Source organism: Octopus sinensis, linkage group LG5 (assembly GCF_006345805.1).
Source record: "Octopus sinensis linkage group LG5, ASM634580v1, whole genome shotgun sequence".
Taxonomy (NCBI): Eukaryota; Metazoa; Mollusca; class Cephalopoda; order Octopoda; family Octopodidae; genus Octopus; species Octopus sinensis.
Genome location: NC_043001.1, coordinates 50,067,001 through 50,085,518, shown reverse-complemented (window position 1 = coordinate 50,085,518; position 18,518 = coordinate 50,067,001). Strand labels below are relative to the sequence as shown.

Genomic DNA, 18,518 nt, shown 5'->3' with positions numbered 1-18,518 from the left:
TTATTTTAAAACATTAATGTGATTGATTTAAGGGTGATTTGGCTGCTATTTCAGTTGGACGAGTGATCATATAGGGGCTACCTCTTTAGCTTCTATTGATGGGTAAAGTGATGTTATTAGGAACGGGAGCGAAAAAGTAATTACCTCATCCAAATATCGAAACCGGCTCGTATTTCAACTTACCGGGGTGGGGGTACCTTATTACTGCTGAGCTCTGTTGTAAGGACCTTTTCTTTTGACTAAAAAGCAAGTGTAGTATTTGAAAAGGCAAATATATCAATTAATTTTTCTTCAAGAATATTATTTACATAATTAGAGTGAAATGTCTTTAACGAAAAACATAAACTGGTGCTTTGGAGATGCGTTTCGCCGGATATCAGCTTACTGTACGGTTTAAGGATACTCAGACCTATCGCCACTGTCTTCGCATCTCAATGTAATTAATAATAATAAATAGCAGTAATCCACTTTTAGCAGTTTAGCAGTCCTGTCACTTGTCACTCCTCCTACCATCATCATAGCATCTACTCTTACTTCCCTCATGTGGAGGGTGCTCCAAGAAACCGGAAGTTACCTACTAAGAACATGGCGGATGTATGTAGGATTTAGGAGGAGAGTGTGTCGCGTTATCTTGCCATGCACGGCTTGTATATAGGCCAATGGATTTACATACCACTTACTATTATTAAAGGTAAGAATACAAAAGTCTTTTTTTCGGTTTGGTTCTCGTGTCATTCGCCTTTTGTTTACAATTAAGATTGCGTCGAAAAGTGCAGCGCATGTCAACCCCTGGAAACCCCCCTTTTCTGTGTCCCTCTCTCAGAGAGAACATTTCGAAGTGCTGATGCTTATAAAATGATAAGGATCCCTTCTTTTGCACATCATCCATCCTATAATTACATATCTATCCATTCTTTCTCTCATTTTTGTTTTTCTTTCTCGTATGCATACATACATATATACGTGTGTGTGTGTGTAAATTTTTTACGCTCGTACAAAGGATACTTGCTTCGTAATTTCTCTTTAATATATATATATATACGCGTATATATTCACACTTACACGATACGCTTTAATTATGAGTCTGTAATGAGATGAAAATAGACACCACATGCAAACGATATATGATACATATATATTACACGCGCACTGACTTATTTCATTCATTCCTATAAATTTTCAGATTGACGGATAATTTTTAAAAATGTCACTTGCAGTCTCTATTATAGTTTTTTTTCTTCATTATATGCATCTCAACTGCAGATTTTTTTCTTTTAAACCTCGAGTTTCTTTTTATTAATAATAATAATAAAAAAACTGTATTTTATATTAATGGTATTCAGTTCTGTATATTTTATTATTCTTTCAAGTTGTTAGATATGTCTGTAATAAATTAACCATTTACATTGTAATTAACTATTGTTATCAGAGAGAAAAGAAATTTATTAAAAAAATCAGCAGAATATATTACTATGATACATTCAAATGCAATCACCAATATATATATTATATATATATTGTGTGTGTGTGTAAGTAACATACAGTTGTGTGTAATCGACTTGGTGCGTAGTGTCGAATTCTATAAATCAGATATATATTTCGATAATATATATGTTTGTGTGTGTATATATATATAAATTTAATACAGGTCTAAGAATGTGTTTATACTGAATAGTATGGATGTAATTAACTAGACAAGATACCTAATTTTATATAAAATTTACTTGGGAGAGGAGATAATGGATTTTTGTTTTTGCATATCTATTTGGTTTTTCTATATAAAATCGATTGTCTGTTCTATAGTAGTACTAAGATAGTAGATAGTAATAGAGATCCTGATCATTGGTAGCTATAAGCGGCAGTGAAGAATCCTTCAGAGTGAAAAATATTAGAGAAATGGCCTGGTGGTGATGGTAGTGCTTATCTTGGAGATCTGTAATCTATAATACAGATCTACTTAAAGATTCACACCCAGTTTAGGATTTTCTCTTCGTAATGTTTGGTATTCTTAAAGAAAATAGGTGTCTCGTTGGTTGTTAGTATGTGTTAGAACCGAATATATGGAGTGTGTGAATACTATTATGTTTAGGAATATATTGTGCAAGTGTGTGTAATACACGCACATACATTTAGTTTTATAAATGTATTTATTGATGGATATACGTATATGTGTTTTACACATACACACACAAAAAACATGTATGCATATATATTTACCTACATAAATATAACACGTATGCATATATATATATATATATATATATATATATATTGAGAGGAAGATCAAAAGGATAAGCGTTATCAATAATAGATTATAATTATTAATTATAATATTATTTATAATGATTTCATTTATAATAATAATAATATCTTCAATATTACAAAAACATTGGCGAAAATGAAAGGAAGGACTTTCGCGAAATTAAGTGGCGAGTTAAATTCTACCGTTTCAAGCTCGGTGGAGTAAGGAAACATTACAAGGTTGGGCCGAATAGAAGTACTTAATGCTTTAAATATGAAATATTTTCGAAAAATCTTTGTTTCAAGTAATCTTTGAAATAATTTTAAGCCAACACGACATCCTTGATGTTATATTTTGTGCTTGCATATGTATGTATGTATGTGGTGTGTATAACTTATGCGTTACCCTATACATACATATACATGTAAACCTATATATTTCCACCCGTACAAGCACACACACACACACACACGAATTTGTTTCGAACTGGAGAAATAAAACTCTTATGTGTGTGTGTATGTCCGACATAAATACATGCACACATGTTCCATACATGTGTGTCTGTGTGTGAACAAGCGAAAGGAAGTAGCACTCGACACATTTGGCTGGAGTTATATGCATTTAATAACGAAACTTCGTCATGTGGAGCTGAGTCAAACTCTTGTGTGTGTGTGTGTGTGCACGATCGTAAGCGGGTATGCCCGCACAAGAGTATGAATGTACATATATAACTATGCATATACACACACGTATGTATGTATGTGTATGATAGAGGTAGTTCGGATAAACCACTTGCATATATATATATATATATATATATATATATATGCATATATATACACAGCGGTGGTGCCCCAGCATGGCCGCGGCCTTCGGGCTAAAACATTTTTAAAGATTTATATATATATATATAGTTGGCTAAAAGTCACCCGACAGTGAATCAAAATTCCATAAATACTTAATATTCAATTTTATTTATTCATTCCAGTTATGAATGCTTAATAATTGAATGCCGTGAGTTAAAATCAAGGTTTTTTTTATTTTCAACATTTGTCTATTTATTAGCGAATCTCATATAAAATGATTTTTTTTTGTTTTAATCTTGGAATTAAGTGGTTTCGATTTGTGCTTGCATATGTATGTATGTATGCATGTATGTATGTGGAGTGTGTGTATAACTTATGCGTTACTCTCTCTCTACTTTTTTAGATGTGTAACATGCACTCATACATACATATACATGTGAACCCTATTTATTTCCACACACGAGTACGTACAAGCACACACACTCAGGTGGCTTTTGGACAGCCTTGTACACACACACACACACACACGCACACGCACATATACGTGTTTGCGTGTATTTCTGTCAATTGTCTGTCTAATGTGTAATATAGATACACAGCTTATCTGGAACCTTAATTTGATACTGGTTTTGCATAGAAGCTTCTTTAGGGTTTGAATGGAACCGCTATTCTTTGAAAAAAAATTTTTATCTGACAAAGCAAGATATTTTGTAGGGTGTGGTCGGTTGCATCGATTTCACAGTCCATTTCATTGGCATTTATTTAAAGACCCTCAGATCAATAAATATTAAAGTCGACCTGAACGAGATTCGAACAGTAAACCAAAAGGGACGTAACTAAATACTGCAAGATATGGTCTCCTCTCGCATTAATAAAAGCTTCGTTTCTCTTTTTCATCCAGGCAGAAAAACCAAAAATATTTTCAAATCCAATGAATTTGCTTTGTCTATCTGTGTGTGTGTGACCAATATATTTATATTATTTGTTTCCTCCACTGAAAAACTATATTGTCGTGGTGTCGTCTGCTCATGAGTTTCTCTCGATCAATCTTTTTCCTCATCATATCTACATGGGAGGATGTCATTGTCTAGACTCTGATCAAGCATGCCTATGACCAAAATGGTTCCAGTCAAACCATTGTCTCCTTTCTTTTCCAGACTGCTATAATTTGTTTTTCCTTGAGACCTCAGGGTAGGAGTTGAAAGAGATTTGGTTGCTATTTTCAGCAGGTTTGAGCGACCAGTATTGTGTGTTGGGATTGTGTTGTGCGTTCACGCTCCTTAATGATGATTTTTCTGTCTGTGTGTTTGTTGTATGTGAAAGTACGATTGTGATGTTCTCTTCGCTGAAGAGTGTTACACGAAGTCGGGGTGCTGTTTAGGTCCAGATTAACCTTGATCGTGAAGACATGAGATTCCAGTCGTAACAACCCCATTACTAATATATATATATATATATATATATTATATATATATATATCAAGGTTATATATATATATATATATATAATATATATATATATATATAATATCAAAATTTTCACTGTAGACTTTGTATCGTTTATTTAAGATGGTAGAGTGTCAATCGAAGATTTGGCTATTTCGAGCAAATCGGCTGTCACTTAGAAGCTTCACCTCCCCATCCGTCCTTGGCTTGTTTTTTGGTGTGATGCTCTGTTGAATATTGCTGTTTAGCCCCATGTCCACCTTGATACATTCCAGGCATGGGCTGTCTAGCGCCCACATTATCTACTGCATATAAAATGAGAGATTTGACTGTTATTTCTACCAAGTCAACTATCCACGTAGAGACTCCTTTATATGTTGCAGTGTGATGTGTGTTGTTCTTGGCTGAAAATCGAAACCGACTTAATGCTCCGAAAATACACGTCTTAATAATAATAATTAATGGTTTCCATTATCTAGAGAGGGTTGTAAACTATAAAAAGGTGTGGTCAATCAGTTGAATGAACCACAATATATGACTGGTATTTGTTATCAACCTCATTGAGATGACTTGTATTGTTGGTCCTAGAAGGGTTTGAATTTGGAACATGAGCAGATATAATTAAATGCTCATGGTATTTATTTAATCTGACAGTGCAGTTTCTGACAATCAGGAATACAGTGATGAATCTGCCTGCCTATTTTGATCATGAGCACTCAATGGTTTGATGAGTTATCATATATGTGGTTGAGTATTCCACAGACATGTGTATCCTTAGTATAATTCTCAGACCGAATCAGTGTGGCACAGTATGTAATAAGACTGCTAACAATTCATCTGATGAGTTTTACACAATTTCTGTCTACACCAGTTTCACTCATTGTTTGGATCAACTCAAGTTTATAGTAAAAAGATACTTACCTAAGATGCTATACACTGGTTTAAACCCAGAACTTTGTGCTTCCAAAGTGAACTTCTTTACTATTTGGCCATGCTTGTGTCCACCAGGAATACAGGAGAGTAAATCCAGCTGGCCATATACCTAGTGCATGAGTATATGGCCATATACCTAGTGGCTTGAACTCAATAAATATGACAAATAGAAGACAACAGCGTATTTGGCTTAACCCTTTAGTGTTCTGATTATTGTATCAAACATAATGCTTACTGATTCACATTGATTTGATTGAATTAATCATGCATTATCTCATATCTTCAAGATCTTGATGGTGTAATTACCTAATGTAGAATAACATTGTAGGGTAGGTGTGAGAGCCTGGATCTGGTCAGTTTGAACATAAAATAGATTAAATATTTTGGCCGGATATGGCCGGTTTAAATACTAAAGGGTTAACAGTTTAGGGTTTCTGTAATTCTGAGTAATGATGTTTGTGTTAAAAATAGTTAATAGGGATTTTCTTCTACAAAATTTCATGGTTAATTATGCTTGCAGTGAGAGATTTAGTCAGCCTTCACCTAATGAAAATCAATGTCATTATCAGCTTGAGTTGAACCTTCTGCTTGTGAGACCTCACTACCTCTGTCTAGATTACTTCCTCACCTCTCTACTCTTAATTGTATGAAGTAGTATGTTTGTGTGTGGATTGTGTTGAATTGACTGGTTTGATGTGTATGTATGGCAGCTGTGTACTACATTTATTGTTAGTTTCTCTTGCTTTTGAAGTGGAACTGTATGATTGTAAACAAATGTAATGTGTACATGTGTGTGTGTGTGTGTATATGCATATAGACACACATTTGGCTATGTGGTTAGGAAGTTTGTTTTCTAACCATCTGGTTTCAGGTTCAACTCCACTGTGTGACATCTTGAGTGTCTTTTTACTATAACCCTGAGCTGATGAAAGCCTTGAGTGGATGTGATAGATGGAAACTGAAAGAAGCCCATCATGTGTGTATTTGCATGTGCATGCATGCATTTATACCCCTTTTGTCTTGACATCATGTAATACTTGTTTCCAATCTCCTATGAAAAACACGTCTAATCATTAAATATTATATTGCTTGGAAACAAGTGAGAGTTGGTGACAGTAAGGGCATCTGGCTATAAAAACATCTTCCACAAGTTCTGTCTAACTCGTGCAAGCATGAAAAAGTGGATGCTAACATGATGTTGATAATTTACCATTGGCTGTCAAATCTGTCTCAATGACTGCAGTCATTAAGAAAGAAGTATTGTAGGCATTTTCCTGTATCAGGATTCTAGGGCTTCTCTATCATGAGCTTTTAGATGATTACATGAATCCAACTTGGATTTAGATATTTTTATGACAAGCATACCACAACATTTGGTCGTGAACATCGGTAGCAAGATTGTCATTTTGTGCATTTGTCCAAAATAGGATTTTTAACCCAGCAACTAAGTTCCTGCTGTTTTTTTTTTAATTTAAATTCTTTAGAAGGTTTAAAAAATAGCAACTAATTAATCAATAATGTATTCACCCTTGTTGTTTACGACTTCTTCCCAACGTTCAACAAGATTTTCAATACCTTGTTGGTAGAAATCACCTGATTTCGACTCGAATAATTAATCCGACCAAGCTCTCAATTCTGTATCAGTATTGAACGAAACTCCGCACATTGCATTTGAAAGAGGTGGAAATCCGTTGGTGCCAAATCAAGAGAGTATGACAGCACTTCCCAGCCATGCGTTTGAATGGCTTCCTTGGTCATTGGCAATATGAGGGTGGGAGATGTCATGCATCAGAAGAACTCCATGCTGCTGATTTAGGTCTTTTCTCTTGAATAACTGTGTTGAGTCATTCCATCTGCTGAACATAGAGTTCCATGTTGACCATTTGGCTCCGTTCAAGCAATTTGTAATGGATAATCCTTTCCCAGTCCCACCATATGCACAACATCATTTTACGCGGACAAAGATCTTGTTTCATGTGTGGTGTCACTTGTTTACCAGGGCTAAGCCATTCCTTACGCTACTTCATATTGATGTACAGGCACCATTTTTCATTGCCAGTAATGATTCAGTAAAGAAATCATTGCTTGTGTCCATGAGTTTAGTAAACCAGCAGAGATTGTGGCTCGTTGATTTTTGTTGTTGTCACTTAAAGCGTGCGGAACCTATGCTCCATACTTCTGAACCTTTCCTATCAAGTGAAGATGCTTCTCTATAGTAGTGTGGGAGCATTCCATTTTCTCTGCCAGTTCCCTTGTTGTTTGATGAGAATTTTTGCTCTTTGAACTCAAATGGATGGCCAGAATGAGGTGCATCTTTGAGGTCAGAATTTCCATTTTTAAACTTTGCATACCAATCATTAGCGTTTTTTTCAGCAGAAATGTTGTGAGCAGCTTTTGCGGCCTTAGAACCTTGATTAAAAGCAAAAAGATGGAGGTGTTGAAAATGCTTGTTTTTCTTAAATTGACATTCCATTTTAATGACCTGATAATGAGCAAAAGTTAACTAAAATTAACTTGAAAGAAAACCAAAATAGATTCCAAAATGATTCAAAAATAGAATTCTCAAAAAAAATAGATTCCAAAATTTAAAAATGCAATAAATTCCAAAATTTAAAATAACGGCAGAAACTTTGTTGCCAGCCCAATATAATGTTTTGGTGGGGCTGGTGGAAGTGCATGCTTGTAAATGTCTTGTCTTTGTGTCCTAAAGTGAACTCATGTGGTCAACAAGACTGGTTTTGAAAGCATAATACAATCACAGAAAAATGAAACAAGCAAAGGCACTCACCAAAAACCCTCCAAAACAAGTTAGCATTGCTTGTGCAGAATTTTAGGTCTGAAGAGGTTTGCATTACACTTTGTAGACACTCTCTACCTTGGTGGCCATTGAATAAAATTCACACACTCAGTAGTGTGAGAGCATCATGATCCGTGCCAAATGAAGGTTCCCAAACTGGCCAAAACCACTGAGAGAGATATTGCTTTATTGTAACATAACTAAGGGTACTTCACACTAGTTGTTTTACAACACACTGGACACCGACTTGGAATTTCCAGTTCCTCCTGCTATTGGTTGTTGGGTTCATTTGTCCTTTTGACAGGTTTTGTTTTTGTCCTGTTAGGTTTCCAGCAGCATTCCCTCATCAAACCAGCTCAGTGGGATGCCTGGTGAGTTGCTAATAGACCCAAGCATGCAACAGTTTATACAGGATTACATGTTACAAGTAGTATTCAAGAACAACATTATACACAGGCACATACACACATATGTGAGTGTGTGTGTTCATCATGCATATAAATATACATATTAAAGGTTACTCTGGCATATACCCAATAGTGACTTTTCATCTGGAAAATAAGACTGCTGGCACATCAGTAATTAATAGACTTATGTATATACACAATTATTTACACATACATAGTTACACATTTATGCATGTGAGTACAGACACACTCAGACATATTTCAACAAGTTATGTCAACAAAGAAAAATTGCACTTTGTTCTTGAATTTATCAATGATTCATAAGAACAATTGTATCTCAACTGGTACTATTCCAACTTATTTTTGAAATCAGAGTTTTGTTTCCTAAAAGTTTCCAAGCACGACCATCATGTCTTTATGTATTTGGAGATTTTTCTGCATGTGTAAGAATGCATTCCAATCATGGCTATTTTTATTTTTTTTGAGACTATGCATCCAAATGAGTCAGGAAACCTCATTTAGTGCCCACTTTTCCATACTTGCACAGATCAGATGGAGTTTGTTGAAGGTGATGATTGGATGCTCTCTTATTTCTCTCACTTATTTCCAGATATGGCAATATCTTCAATAGCCAGCTTTATTTTCCACAGAAGACTGGAAACAAACAACAAACTGTCCAACCCATGCCAGCATGGACAACATACGTTAAGTGATAATAATGATTGATTGTATGATGGTGATGCTCATTTACAGCCTTCATGTGTTGCCAAGGGGGTCACACACCCACAACTCTCTCATTCTCTTTCTCTCACACACATGAAATGGGCTTCTTCCTGTTTCCATCCATCAAATTTATTTGCAAGGCTTTGGTTAGCCCAGGGCTATAGCATAAGATATTTGCCTAAAAGTGTCATGCAATAGGACTGAACCCAAGACTACATTGTTTGGAAGTAAGCTTCTTGACCACACAGCCATGCCTGTGAACTATATGAATTTAAATAAGATTTAATGTTATTTATGATAAAACAATTTATTGCATATTATTGCAGTGGAATAGGATTCAAAATTGTGATTTATGAACAATCACAATAAGTATTTCTCTTGCCATGTATGATAATGCATAGAATGGTGTAATTCAAAATATTGGTCAAGCTCCATTGTACCTTTTCTTGAGTTCAAAAGAAAGAAAATTAGAACCACTTTTAGGTACTTAGATAATGTGGACTATCCATATATCTTCTCTATAGTAAGTCACTTGAGCTTGTCCTTCTCTCAACACCTATCATAAAGCCATCTCTTTCTTTCAAATACTTCCACCCACTTAGTTGAAGGGACCTTTTCTTTTTTTTTCTTTTCCTATCTTGCAAGTTTCTTACCTCACTAGTGGTAGTGGCACTCAGCATTCAGTAAGCTGGTAGGTGTTAAGAAGGGTATCCAACTGTAGAAACCATGCTAAAGCTGACATGGGTGCTGGATTCTGTCAAACTACCCAACACATGCCAGCATGGAAGGTGATGATGATTTGTCTCTGATTTGAACAGAAGAGAAAAAGAGTGATCACAGTTGGAATGCTTTTATTTTTATGAATAAAAAAAAAAAATTCTGAATTTATAAAAACAGGAAGGTGATGGTTGGAAAATTGGTGAAATAATCTGCTACCGTAAACAACAACAAAAAGAAAAGTATAGTCACAATTGAAATGCTTTCCTTTATAATCATGGTCTTGACTGGAAAACATGAAAGGTAAACCAGATTCTCTAAAACAGATGGAATGGTTATAGTTAGACATGTTTGTTCTAACTAATATTTGATAGATTGATGAATAAATTATGATTTGAATCTCTTGAAGCACAACCATTAAGTAGAATTATACCATCTTTGATGGCCTTAAACCTTGCTGCAGTAAGTGGTTGCAGTTGGCAAGAAACCATAGAAGGATTGACAGGAGAAAGCTAATTAAGTCCTTGTTGCCCCACTCAGGCAAAGCATTCAGGCTAAGAGGCACAATACTTGTGACTGAGATACCTACTGAAGATATGGAAGGTTTTATTGATATTACAATGGCTTTAAACACCATCAAGAGATGAGTTTGCAGTGTCTTTAAGTGACTCCTACTGCTTCTGTATGAAGCAAAGAAAGTTTCTAAGATGTTTATTTCATCTAAGTTCATTTTGGTGTTTGTTTCCAAAGTGGTCTTGTGGTTTTAATTTACATAGAAAATGTCAAAAATTTTGCATACTGTATATCCTCCCTTGTCAGATAACACTTCAGTAAAGCTGAAAAAACAGTCATATTTTCTTTACCAAGACTTGCAGATTTACCCATTGTTAAGAGAGTTTGTGTAATTTTTAAAATGCTCACAATACATCTTAACTAAAAATTTTTGCATTCAATATTGGACCCACTTTTATTTTTTTACACTCTATGACCTCAAATAAACTTAGTTTTCTTTTCCATGAAAAGTAGTTAACATGTAGAGTTGTGCTGATACTTGTCAGCAATCCTTATTTCAAGAAGTCTTTTCCATATATTTGACTATGCTGGTTCTATTTTTAGGTGATTTTATGAAAGAGAACTTTTAAGACTTTTGGAATTAACTGTGGATTATTCAAACAATTGTTGGTTATAGACCAAGAACTTCACTGATATTTAATCATCTCCTCTCTATTATTGAACCACTGTAGTACTTTCAATTTACTTTCACTATTTACATGGACGTGTGTGTGTATAATATATATATATATGTATATGTATATTTAATGTGCATATATAGGCTTTTTTTTATTGGTGCATATATATGCTTCTATATTTGTATGCGCAAATATACACATATATATACATATTTATATGCATAAATGTATGCCCATATATGTGTGTGTGTGTGTACATATGCATGTGAGTGACGACCGGTCTCCTTTGATGAAAAACAAAGGATTGTGTGCCTTCACCAAGGGGGCAAGTCAAATTCTGTGATAGTAACTACTGTATGAACGTTTAGAACTGTTGTGCAACGAATTGTGGCTCGTTTTAAGCCATCAGGATCGACAGATGCTAAACCCAAAACCAGTAGACCTCATAAGACTTCAAGACAGGTTCTTATTATAGTTTGAAGTACTGCTGAGATATCCCACGAGTTTAGCTCCACTTCCGATGTCAATGTGTCGCGCAGAACAGTTTCTTGGTTACGAGATTCTGGGTTGCTTGCTCGGGCACCAGGAAAGAAATTTCTGGTCTCCAAGAAGAATCAAAAAGCCTGTCTTCGTTTCGCTCACGAACATGTCGTTTGGACAGAAGAACAGTGGTCGCAGGTTCATTTTAGCGATGAATCTAAGTTTAATGTGATTGGTTCTGATGGGGCTGGGTGGGAGGCGAAGGAGAAATCCAAAGAATCAAGATGAACTCTGGGCATTATTGAAAAACGAATGGAACAATATCGTTCCATCACTTTGCAAGAAATTAATTCAGTCCTGTGGTAACAGATGTCATTGATAGTAAAGAGATGTTCACAAAATATTAATAGTAAAGGTTTCTTTTTTGTTCTTGTTCCGTTTTTCATTGGTTTTCTAAGTGATCCTTAACTTTTAGCCGTTGCAGTTTGGAACATTTGTTTATTTCCCCATAACTAACGACATATTTATTCCATTCACTTGAAATTTTCATGAAAGATATTAGATATATCTAAATATGTATAAAATATCTAGTCTCGATGTTTTATTAATCTTTTATAATACATATTTCAATACACTTGTTCTTACTGCTACTGTGTGTGTGTAAGCCAGCATCATTTTCCATGTTGATGTAGGTTGGACAGTCTGACAGAAGTTGATGAACCAGCTTTAAGCATGATTTCTATGGCTGGGTACCTTTCCTAATGCAAACCATTTCACTGAGTGTACTTGGTGCTTTTTATGCGACACAGGCATTAGTGAGGTGGCCAGGTAACTTACAAGGTGATCTTAACTGAAGAGTATTATTGACAGTGAATTCGAAGTTTCGGCCACTTAATCCATCGTCGAAATTGGCCGGAACTTCGAAGTCACTATAATGTTTTCTTGTTTAAGAATAATAGGCGCGCGCTCACACACACGCGTTTGTGTATGTGCACATACATGCTTATTCCTATATATGTATATATTCATAATATATTTATATATACATTTATGTATTGATAAATGCATATATAGTATTAAAACAAGTTGATTCGGCTCCCCTCGATTTAAAGTTTCGCAGGCTTCTTACCGAAACTTAGCTCATTGAGGCATAGAATGAAGAGATACAGAAAGTCCAAGAGTCATATATAATACCTATATGTTTATCATATAGATATATGTGAAATAACAAAATACGATATCTGAGGACATAGTGGCATCACGCACCTTGTCATCTCAATATTCCCTATCTCTCTTATAATCTCTTTCTATCTTCTTTCACCATTATCAACACCATTGGCACCGCTGCCACTGCCGTATTAACCAATGTCACGCTTTCCATCAGCACCGCTACCACAACAATCAACAGTTCCTGTCTTATTATCTGAGTTGCTTCCTTTAGCATTGCGCACATGGAAATTGAAAAGCAATATTCATATCTATCTGTCTGTTTGTCTGTCTGTCTATGCATCATAATCATGTGTATGTAAGTATATGAGCATGTATATGCACATGTGTGTTTATATGTGTACATATTTCTGTATATATAGTTACGTATATGTGTGTATGTGTTCAAATAAATCTTCTTATACGCCACTTCTTTGAGTAAGGATATTAATTCGTTCCACCTTTGCTTCTTCATAGGAAATTCTGATATCAGAAGAAGGTTAAGCATCGTTCCTCTGCAGATACTTTCTTTGAACTTCTGTAAGAAATATGCACTTACTTAAAATATAAGGTAGTACTGCAATATACATACGTGCATGCATGTATGTATTGTATGAGTGAATGAAAAAATCTTTTGAACAATGTTCTATATAATTGAACAACTGAAATAAAATCATTGTATTTAGTTTATGCATTGAGTGAAATAGAGATAACTATAAAATATAGATTTTAATGCCTCTGGTTCTCTTTTTTGCCTTTATGAAAATCATAAAACGTTGGTTGCTTTGTCTTCTTTTTGTGAACCTATAATTCTTTCCTGTAACAATTCATCATTATAGATTTTATTGGTCTTTTAACGTTCATGTTGTGTTCAAAACTTTGATCATTTTATTTTTCAAAGTCGTTTTAGAGGGGTGAGTTAGGGTGTTAACCCTTAGCCGGTCCTGTCTGTCGCTTGTGACACACAGGTCATATTTCCCTAGCGTCCATGCGTCACGTATAATACACATTCCAATTTGTTTTCAACCACCAAAGTAACGTGGGACTTATGAAAGGAAAGCTTTAAATTAATCAGAACGTATAAAACATAATCTAACTGAAAACAAGCATGGATGTTTAGGGTAAACCTTATGACAATATTTGGGACAGGCAAAGGGTTAAGGCGACCCATGGAAATTTTTCTTCGCTGTCCGGACTCGTTATCACTCGTGGTGTTAATTCCCTGGGGTTTTCTTTCCATAGGAGCTGATATCGTTTTCAGTATGTAATCAGTCTTGAATATTACTTTTATCAACTAATATAAATCTAGCTTTCTACACCTTTTCTGTATAGGTCAGTGTGGGTTGAAGCCATTTCGTCTTTTATCCTCGTTGTTTGTTTTAACTTCATTTAGGCACAGGTTATTCCTATCTCCATGGACACATACATGTATGTTTAACCTTTTCCCAGGCATATTTTTGTTTGCATAATGTAATTTTTCCGGAGTTCTTTGACAGACTGATGGTTTATATCACTGGTTTGCATCATCAATTTCTGTAGTTAACCGATTTAGTTTTCAGATAATATTCTTTGAGAATGGAGCAAAAGAAACTCCCTGATCTACGGGCTGCTTTGGACTGAAGTTGTGTTTGGTCGAATAACTGTCCAAAGGCAGCATTGCCTTAGGCTCGAAATTATTCTTCTCACAGAAACATTTGACAGTAGGGCAGAAATTATATTCAACGAAAGATTCAGTGAAAAGGTCTTGTGTAATCCAAACTCTTTAGTTAGATTTTCATATAATACACTACATTTGTAGACGCCATTTCTTGGTCTTTGAATAACAGTATGATAAACGAGCAATGGCTTACGTTTCAAGCCTCCAGAGGCATTTGTTCCTAATTATAACATAAAGCAATATTTTAGTGACTTTTTTTGTCATTTGAGATAAAAGTTTTTGAGGGAAAACATTTTTAAAATAGCCTACATTCATCTACACGATGTTGGATTATTTCTCAATTTTTTTTTTTGTGTGTGTGTCTGTACACAGTACATTGGTTTATGTCAGATGACTGCAGCGTTCTCACCTGAAGCTCACAGTTGAGTGAAACTCGAGTCGCATGACCAACTTTCTTTCAGTTTCAATTCACTCCTCCTCCTACTACTACTACTCAAATCAAGGTCGTTATTTTCTGCAAAGTCAGAAAAATTAGTGTACTGGCGTATTGTATTCCTCGTTGAAGGATGGAAATTCTCAGTATTCCTCCTGTCAGTTGTCTGAACACTTTTGCTATTTTAGTTATATCCATGAATTCTTCTTCGTTGTTTCCCTAGTTTCCAAATCTTGTACAAACTTTTGTGTAATGCAATAAACCCTATCGGTAGCAGAAGAGTCACCGATCTAGAACAGTAGTACCTCAGAGAACTTGTTTTGAGGCCTTTACTCATAGCAATCCTGGGACATAAAATTGGTTATTAGCTCAGCCACCCTCTTTATTTCTGCTGGTGGTACCATGTTACAGATACCCAAGACCTACAGTTTGACTGATGAAAACGACATAGTTTTTTTCTTTTTTAGCTGTAAGTCTTTTTTTAGGAATTTTGCTACGGGTTTCCTTCTACAACACATGGCCTATATGCACAGGATTACGATGTGCTGCAGTCCCAGTGTCGCAATCTGTACCAAATTTGGGTAATTATAAAGAATATCTAAAATAGCAGCAATGTCTTGATGTTTGGCAGCGGAGATTTTAAGACCATTCGGCAAAAGCGCATCTGAAGTTCCGCTTTACCTCTTCTCATGCTGCATATGGTTTATATGATCCCAACTATAGTTTACCGATAATAATAATAATAATGATGATGATGATTGCGTGCACCAGCTGAACTGTTGGAAGAACTGGAAAAACTGAAGACTGTTTTATGGAATATAGAAGCGAGACATGCAATAATCTGCAACTGAAACTAATCGCTGCCAAACAATGCTCATTGAAAGCTGTGCAAGTATGTCAGAGCTGGTTTGTTACAGTATAATGCTGAAAGCTCAATCGTATGTATGTATGTATGTATGTATGTATTTGGTGCTAGGTGTTTGTTTGTTTTAGCCCAGGTTTCACAAGGATCACAGACGTTCCATATTCTCTTTTTCTCTCCAAGACCGATAGATGTTAGCAATTGCAAACATGAGTTGCACATTCTACTTTTGCACAATTCTTGAGCAGGAGTCACAACAGATGAGGACAGCAAGCAACATCCAGACTCCATTGTTCGTTCTGTCACACTTAGTGGGGTTCGGTTCGTTTCTCAGCCTTAGCCTTTATAACACATCAGTTAAAAAGCAGCTGTAGTGACAGCAGCAGTAGTAGTAGTAGTAGTAGTAGTACTAGCAGCAACAGCACCTGTAGTAGTAATAGTAGCAGCAGCAGCCACTGTGGTTCAGCATCAGCTGTAATAGTAGTAGTAGTGGTGGAGGTGGCGGTGCTACTGCTAGGTCGATGGATTAAAAATAAAAAGAGGAAAGGAAAATGGTTTCTCTCGATGCTGCTGTGTTACTATCACAGTCAGTCTAAATCCATTTTATTTATTTGTCGAAGTATCTGGAACCACTCGGATGCACACGCACTTGTATACGCATTCATTGATATCCAGATCACGGGATCTTCTTTTGTCGGGATAAATAAGCTTTAACTAAGCGTAGGATTTTATTAACTTGTATAGCTTACACACACACACACACACACTGAGTCGTGACGAAACTGGTGAATAACGACGATATAAAATCCCATCCTTTTTTTTTTTGTTATATTCTTTTCTACTCTAGGCACAAGGCCCGAAATTTGAGGAGAGGGGCCAGTCGATTAGATCGACTCCAGTGTACAACTGGTACTTAATTTATCGACCCCGAAAAGATGAAAGGCGAAGTCGACCTCGGCGGAGTTTGAACTCAGAGCGTAAAGACAGACGAAATACTGCTAAGGATTTCCTCGTGTTTCTGTGTGCGTGGATCTATTTATCAATCTGCCTGTCGTTAGATAGATAAATGTTTATCGTTAGACAGTTGTGGCGAAACTCAGAGTAACGACTGTAAAATTTTTCTTTTTGATTGTTATTCCTTATACCACATTATGTATTTCCTCTTCCTCTCCTTTCATATAAGACTGTGTGTACGTGCGCACACAAATGCTGAAGTTCAGCTCAGCTCGCATATGTTCTGCAAACTGACGCTTATATATATATATTAACTATTTACACATGGCTGATGGATTCTAGTTGGGATAAGGATTATGGACAAGGTTTTGTTTATTCACTTATTTAGGTATCTTCCTTTCTCTCTTTCTCTCATGTCTACTCAGAAATGTCGCCTTTCTATCAGGTTATATTTATTTTGTTATTTAGAATTTTTTTTACTCTTATTTATGTGACACTCTTCTTATCCAATAATATTGTCACCAATGGTAGTGACATGCTAACAAGAGTGTCTCAACGTGGTCTGTCGACTTGTTAGAAACAGCAGTCAAATCTCTTTCTAATAACACCCTATCGCCCCGAAGAAGATAACTCGTTGGATAATATGATTCTAAGTTCCCTAAACATAAGAAAAAAAAAACGAGATAGTCGCAGCTGGAATACTTTTGATTGTAGGTTTGCTCAATCATGGTTGACCTGGTGCTAAATAAGACGACGTACAATGCACGAAGGAGCCTCTACAAGGTCGCTCGACTTGCTAAAAGCAGCAGCCAGAGGCAAAACACTTTCAAATCATATCCTATTCTCTTTTAAAAATAAAAGGAGCATATTGGATACATGCTTAAAAAAAACGGAATGGTCATGGCTGGGACGTTTTTGTTCACATGTCTTGCTTCATCAGATGTGACATGGAGTCTAAACAACAACAGCAACAACAAAATAACTTAGGCTCATTGTTTAGCTTCGGGCCAGTCAGTTCAGATCAAAAAGATTTCCACCAAGAACGATATTATCAAATATGTTCGTGTTCCCTCCATCCCCAAATCATTGAGGGTATGTTCAAGAAAATTTGGTTGCTAATTCTAGCTTGTCGCGCGGACACAGAAATTCTCCCGGGTAGGTGTTATATAGTGGTGGTGATGGTAGTGTTGATGTGATGTCAACTAAAATGTCATGCATTGAGATGGAGGGAGATAATCACACGCTCTCTTCTTTCCTCTGCTACTCTCTGTTCTTTCTGTGTCTTCCCTTTTCTCTTCTTTAATGATTGATCTCTTTCCTCTCTCGATTTTTTATTATTATCATTCTTATCGATGTTCGATCAAACAGATTGAAGGCAAATCGTTTATCAGGGTAGTCAACATTTGTAATGATTTCTCCTTCACTCTCTTCGGTGTATCTATGATAATGAGATGGAGCGAACACATCTCTCCCACACGCAGTATGTATCGTCCCTTTCCCCCACTACTTCTCTCTGTATGTGTGTATATATATTTATACATACATGCGCGCGCACACATGTAAGAAAATGAGATGCCAAAGGAATAAACATTCATCTTATGAACTTCATTAGCTTACAGCTGTTTCTGCTCTAAGATGCTGTGAACTCATAGTTGAGTGCTCGAGT

At 35.8% G+C, this 18,518-nt stretch overlaps 1 protein-coding gene across 2 annotated transcripts in view; it reads left to right on the top strand.

Annotated features, from left to right (window-relative positions):
• The first annotated feature begins 550 nt into the window (after positions 1–550).
• LOC115211994 (tyrosine-protein phosphatase 99A) overlaps positions 551–18,518 on the top strand; it is a 303,146-nt gene continuing 285,178 nt past the window's right edge. For both annotated transcript variants that reach the window (XM_029780777.2, XM_029780776.2), the window contains exon 1: positions 551–691. The gene's annotated coding sequence lies outside the window, so the exon portion shown is untranslated. The remainder of the gene's footprint in view (positions 692–18,518) is intronic.